The sequence below is a fragment of the Girardinichthys multiradiatus genome, chromosome 2 (assembly GCF_021462225.1).
Source record: "Girardinichthys multiradiatus isolate DD_20200921_A chromosome 2, DD_fGirMul_XY1, whole genome shotgun sequence".
NCBI lineage: Eukaryota > Metazoa > Chordata > Actinopteri > Cyprinodontiformes > Goodeidae > Girardinichthys > Girardinichthys multiradiatus.
In genome coordinates this window covers 5,911,517-5,917,989 of record NC_061795.1, presented here as the reverse complement: position 1 = coordinate 5,917,989, position 6,473 = coordinate 5,911,517, and positions in this window count along the sequence as shown.

Genomic DNA, 6,473 nt, shown 5'->3' with positions numbered 1-6,473 from the left:
TAAAACTATTTCCTGCTACGATATTCATCATTACTATCTTTTCCCGTGATGATTGTAAAGCACACTTTCTCTGCACATTATTGGCGCTGCTCTGTTCAGTGGTTTACAGCATCTCCCCGGACTATGCGTTTCAACATAAGTACTAATTGTGCTGCTGCCGCAGCAGATTAACAAACTCTTATGAAACAATTTATGAACAGTCAATCTTTAGTAAGGTTATTTACACGGACGCAGCTCCGTTCGTGGGTTTTGGGGGGGTTTCTCAGGGCAATTCGTTTCCGCTGTAAGGCCTCCTTTCTTCCCCGATCTGAATCCCCAGCTTTCTATGAGATCATCCCATCACTATAGCCTGCTGCATTTGGGGCATTTCTGGAAGAAGTGCATCGCTGCTTTTCTGATAATGCAGCAGTGGTCAATCCCGTTAGTTAAAGCCGCTCGTCCTCTAAGGCATTATGCCTTACCTCCAGTGCATCCTGGCAAGTCATAACTTATAACTTCATCATTCCTGCCCATCATGTTCCAGGTTATTCTATTAAGTTCCTAGGTCTTCTGTTGTTTCTCCCCATCAGTCTACTTCAATTTCTCCTTTTTAAAGTCTAAGGTTGATTGAATCCATCTCTTCATCCTTGCTAATATCAACCCGCATTCTATTATTTATCAGGTTTAGCCTTTTTCTACTGTCAAATCCTTTTCCTTCACATGCCCCATTTCTCACGCTAGAAGGAGCCCTATGTCCGCATCCTGGTTCCTCAATATTATAGGCATGTCCCAGTTCATGCATTACGCCCCATCCAGTTTTCACGCCATTCCTTCAGAATAGGAGCAGCCACTATGGCAGCGACCCAATGTCTCTCCCTCAGCCGCTCTCCAGCAATTGGGTCATTAGTCTTTTTCAACCTTCTCTTCCTATGTTCACCCTGATTTCCACTCCGTTCTATCTGCTCATTGTTTTATCAGCTCTCAGGTAAGAGCTCCCAACAATTTCTGGTGGTGGTTGGCCTTTATCCATCATTGGCTTTGTTCAATCGTCAAGTTACTGTTTTGCAGGTCTCTTCCCCTCAGCACCTGCCAGTCTTGTCTAATTTTCTCCCTCACTGTAGCTCACCTATGTTCTTCGAAAAGTACTTCTATTTGTTTTGCCCTTCCTTAATTGGAGGCCGATTATTCCTTGTCTTCTCATTCTTTATTAAATTACTTTACTCATCTTCCTGCTTTCACCTTGACGTTCAATTTATTCTTCAACCCGGACTCATAGATCTTTAACTTTATTTCTTATCTTCATCTGCATTTCTTTTATGGCATTTTCAGCACTCCATAGTTTCTGAAATTTCTTCATCTTATTTAGCTTTCCCCGTTAACCAATCCTATTACTCATTTCGATTATACTTCTTCCTTTAATTACTCTCTCATTTCCTGCTTTTTTTTCTTTCATTACACGTTCTATGTGTTCTTTGCTAGCTGATCAGTTCATAACTTCATATCTTTATTCAAAAATCCTCAGCGGAATATACCTCTAATCATGCATTGCCAACACGGCATATCTATCATCTTGCTCTGCTCTCCAAGTTTGAAATAATCACGCATTGCCAAGCGGCATATCTATCACCTTACTCTGCTCTCTAAGCTTTTTCATCAAGCGTTGCATCGCCTTGCAGTGCCAGCTCGGCATATCTATCACCTTGATCTGATCTAAGCATAATAATCAAGCATTACCAAATGGTATATCTATCACCTCGCATCGCCTTGTAAGGAATATGATTATTGATTAATTAATATTCATCAAGAATCATAATTTAAAATAATAATTTGAAAAATATAAATTTTTTAACCAAAAATCATCACTTACGAATAGAAATCAGAGATATCCTCTGGTGTTGTGATTATGGGCTCAAAGCTCTTTAATAATTAGAAATTATTAACCAAAACCACAAACTGTCACTGTTTATTCAACCGCTTCACTAAAGGTGGGGGAACTTCGACCTTGTTTTGACAGATAAATCTCTCTTGCACGAAATAAACACAAACGCTTCTCTTAATTATATATATGAAGATTTATTGAAGCCAAATAATCCTGACATACCATTATTCTGGTCCAAAAACCTTCACCTAACTAACAAGCACCGTTCTACACAAAGGGAATAACAATGACTACCTAACAATAATAATAAAAGAAAAATATATATATGCATTTAGTGCCTATGAAGATCAAACCAGCAGTTTATGGACAAAATGTGTAATTTGGGTTAAATGGGAAGAAGTCCTCCTGTCGTGTTGATGTCTCGATCGCAGCGATCAGTTGATAAACGGTGGGGCCACGCCCCTTTAGCCACAACCAGCTGATCGCCCCAAATCTTGACAAAGGGTCATAAAACTCTTGAGGCGGGAACCCAGTGGAAAATTTCCAGCAATAAAACTGGAAGAAAGAGTGGTCGGGCGAGGCCCAGACCGCAGCTGCCTTGAATGAAAAACTTTTAAAAGTCCAACTTCTAACTCCTGGCTGATTTGGGATCAGCCATTAACCACAATTCAGCAGCGCTTGCGCAGCAAACAAAAATACAGCTCAGCATAAAACACTTTAATCAGTATTGCAAGCAACAAGTTAATACCTTAGATTAACTACTGGTGATTCTAAATCACCTTAACTGCCTCATCCTGCCCGGACCTCTAAATGCACCTATCCGGTTTACTATGAAAAGAACGAAATTACTTTGAAGTTGATTTCTGCTCTCCACAGGTTGAGGATGGATCAGGTCTGAAGAAAAGGAGGGGAGGGATCATGCGTCCGTGATCGAATTAAAGGAAGAAAAAAAAAAACGGTAACTTCTCATCCGTCCACGAGGGGAGAATATGAAGAACCTTTAGTCGACTGCATACACAAGGAGGAAACTCTTCTCCTTGGACATAGAACCTCTGTAGGTTTTCACCTGCGCCGGTTGTGGCGGGGTCTTCAATTGGCAAATAAATCCTCTGATCTTCTCGTATCAAACAGATTTCCAGCTTTCGAGCTCTTCCAGGAATGGCCTTGTGGAGCAAAAGTTCGCCTGCGAGCTCTTGTCTCACCAGAAATGCGCCTCCTATACGCTGTCCTGCGACAGGCGGAAGAATGGCAACGAAACTTTGCATCTCAGCCGGTTTATACTCCCAGTGATGTCAGAGCTGCGACGTCTGTTGAGCTGCGTGCGTCAAAATGTGCGACCAAAATGGATGGCCCCAACAGCCTTATGGGCATATCTATCATTACGTATTGCCTCTCTCGGCATATCTATCATCTCCTCTGCTTCTCAATTATTTTCCTTACTTCATACCATGTTTACAAACTTCTTTTTTCTGCTTTAATTTTTCCTGCGTCTTTCACTTCTCTCATCCTTTCCTCTTTCATCCCACTCTCCTGATAGATGTCCCCTCTAGTACTCAATTAGGCCTCGTCACGTCACGACCTTATTTTTTGAGGGGAAGACATCTCTAAATCTAACCCTTACAAATGATCATCTTAGCTCATATCATTCACAGCATTCATGTCTTCCTCCCAGGTCCGAGCACCAAAGATATAATAATGTAATTTCACATCATTAAAACTTTTCTAATTGCCAACCCTCTCTTTGTGAGTCTTTTCAGATTGAAATTTCATTTCCCACTGTTTTTAGTACCAGATCAATATCAAAACAAGACTCCCCATTTTCCTGGAGAATCTCCATGTGAATCATTTTGTTCTTTTGGGGTGTGGTGGCCTAGTGGTTAGAATAGGAGGTTTGTGTTCCAGAGGGGACACAAGGGGCCAGGTTCATATCCCACAGATTACCACTCTGGGTCCCTGAGCAAGACCCTTAGCCCCAGAATGCTCCCCAGGTGCCACACAATGGCAGCCCACTTCTCCCTGTAAGGGGTGGGTTAAATGCAGAGGACAAATTTTGTTGCAATGACCAATAAAGATGATTATTATTATTATCAAATTTATTTCCCTCTAAAACTGCTGTGAGTTATAAAATTGTAAATGTTCCAGCTGAAGTGCCTGTCCTTGTTGGAAACATTGCTTACAGCTTTTTATCAGAGGTGTTGACAATATTCAGACAAATTTTTAAGTGTTTCTTTTGCTTAAAAAAACAATTTTAATTCCGGACACACACATAAACATGGACAGTTTTGTTTTAATTCAGGCTGACAGAACCAAAGAGAGTGCTAAGAGGAGAATTGGGGGTCTGGCTATGTTTGTGAATGATAGATGGTGCAAGTCTGGGCATTTAACTATCAAAGGGATGGATAATGCCATCATCTATCTCCTGCACCGAGCTTTAACCCTTCTGGAGAAGCCTGGAAGTACTGCGAGGATCATGTTCTTTGATTTCTCCAGTGCTTTTAATACCATCCAGGATGGACGTCTGAGGGACAAGCTGGAGCAGCCAGGAGTGGACCACCATCTGTTCCAGTGGATACCTCATTGGCCGGCCACAGTATTTGAGGACATGGGACTGTGTCTCTACCTATGCTGGCACCGTTCCTCTTCACCCTCTACACTGCAGACTTCTCCATCAACTCCCCAGGTTGCCATCTACAGTAATTCTCTGATGACTCTGCCATGGTCGGGGTCATCACTGGTGAGTCCGACTATGGCAGATTACAGACAGTGGACGTATGGACTGGTGCCAGCGGAACCGCCTCCTCATCAACGCAGGGAAAATCAAGGACCTGGTAGTGGAGTTTCGCAGGCACAGACTCACCATATGGTAAACTTCCAGGGAACTGACGTTGAGATAGTGGACTCTTATAAGTACCTGGGTGTTCACCTGAACAATAAACTGGTCTGAAGTCATGACATTAATGCTTTTGACAGGAAGGGTCTGAGCAAACTCTACCTGCAAAGGAGACTGAGATCTTTTGGAGTGCAGATGATGACCTTTTTTGACTAAAGTGGCATCAGCCATCTTCTATGGTGTAGTATGTTGTAGCAGCAGTTTCTCTACAGCTGAGAGGAATTAGATAAGCTCATCAGGAAAACCAGCTCTGTCCTTGGATACCCTCTTGGCCCAGTGCAGGTGGTGAGAGACAGAAGGAAGTAAAAATAACATGACTGTTGGACATCTCCCACCCCATGCATGAAGCTGTTGCAGAACTGGAGAGCTCCTTCAGTGAAATACTGCTGCATCCTAGGTGCACAAAGGAGCGTTATCACAGATCTTTCCTCCCGGCAACTGGTAGATCTTATAACCATCACTGCTCAAATCAGTTGCAATTTTGATTAATCTGAGTGTGCCATTTTAGTAACTGTACAATATTTCTTTTTCTTATGTTGTAATTTTTTTTATCTTTACTGTTCAGTCTACTTACTTTTTGATCTTTATTGTTTTTTTTATGTTTGTGAGTACCTGTATGCACTATTTGCCTTTTACTTTGTTGCTGACACACCTGAATTTCCCCATTGTGTGACAATAAAGGGTTTTTCTACTCTATTCTGTTCTATTATCAGTTTATCAGGCAGCTACTGGGCATTCTACTGTCTTCCGTTGTTGGAGCATGGGTGCCTAAAATTTTAAAATATTCTATCCCATTTAACTCATTTTTAAGAGTAAGGATTAAGATGCTGTATACGAGAAGGGACTGGGCAGACCATACTTTCTGAGGAAATCCTACAGTGTTTGCAGCAAGATGCTGCATATCGTCCACAAGTCTGTTGTAGAGAGTACCATCTTCAGTATCTATTGGGTTTGCATCAAAGCCAGTGACTTAAAAACTTAACAAGCCAAAAAAAAAAGCCTGGTTCTGTTCTGGGGGCTGCTCTGGAACCTCTGGAGATGCTTGTGCAAAGACGGTTTTTCTAAACTGAAGAACATTGCAGACAACGCTGTTTGGTTTTTGGTTTCAGGGTTTTTCCTTATGTTTTTCACTGTTCAAGTTTTGAATCATGTTTCTGTTTATTTTCCTGTTCATGCTTTTGTTTTGTCGTCTTGTTCATGTTTTGTCAAGTTTGGTTTTCGGATCTGGTTAGGCTTTTGCTTCATGTTTTTCTAGTTTGTGTTCAAGAGTCTCTGTTTTGCTCCAGTCACGTTTTGTTCTGTTAATTAAGTTTATTCAGTTCACCTGCTTCAAGTTAATCTGTCTCCTTACTCCACCTGGTTTTCACGCCATATATTCACACCTGTTCTGTTAGTCGTCGCGGAGACATCTTTCACTCTCATGTTCATGTCTAGCTCTCATGTCTAGTTCTCTAACCAAGTCTTGTTTTTTTTTTATCATGCCATGCCTGTCTTGTCTGCCCGTTTGTTTTGTTCCTGCCTCCTGCTGAGTGTGAGTTTTTGTTATTAAACCTTTTTTTTTTCACTTACCATCACGCTGCCTGCTCGTCTGCATTCTGGGGTCCAATTCCAAGTAAACCGTGACAGAACCGTGACAAACGCTGATTATTCTCTTCATGAGACTGTAATACAAAATCTCTGTCTTCAGTCAGAGGCTTCTTTAAATCCATTGTAAAACCGATCACT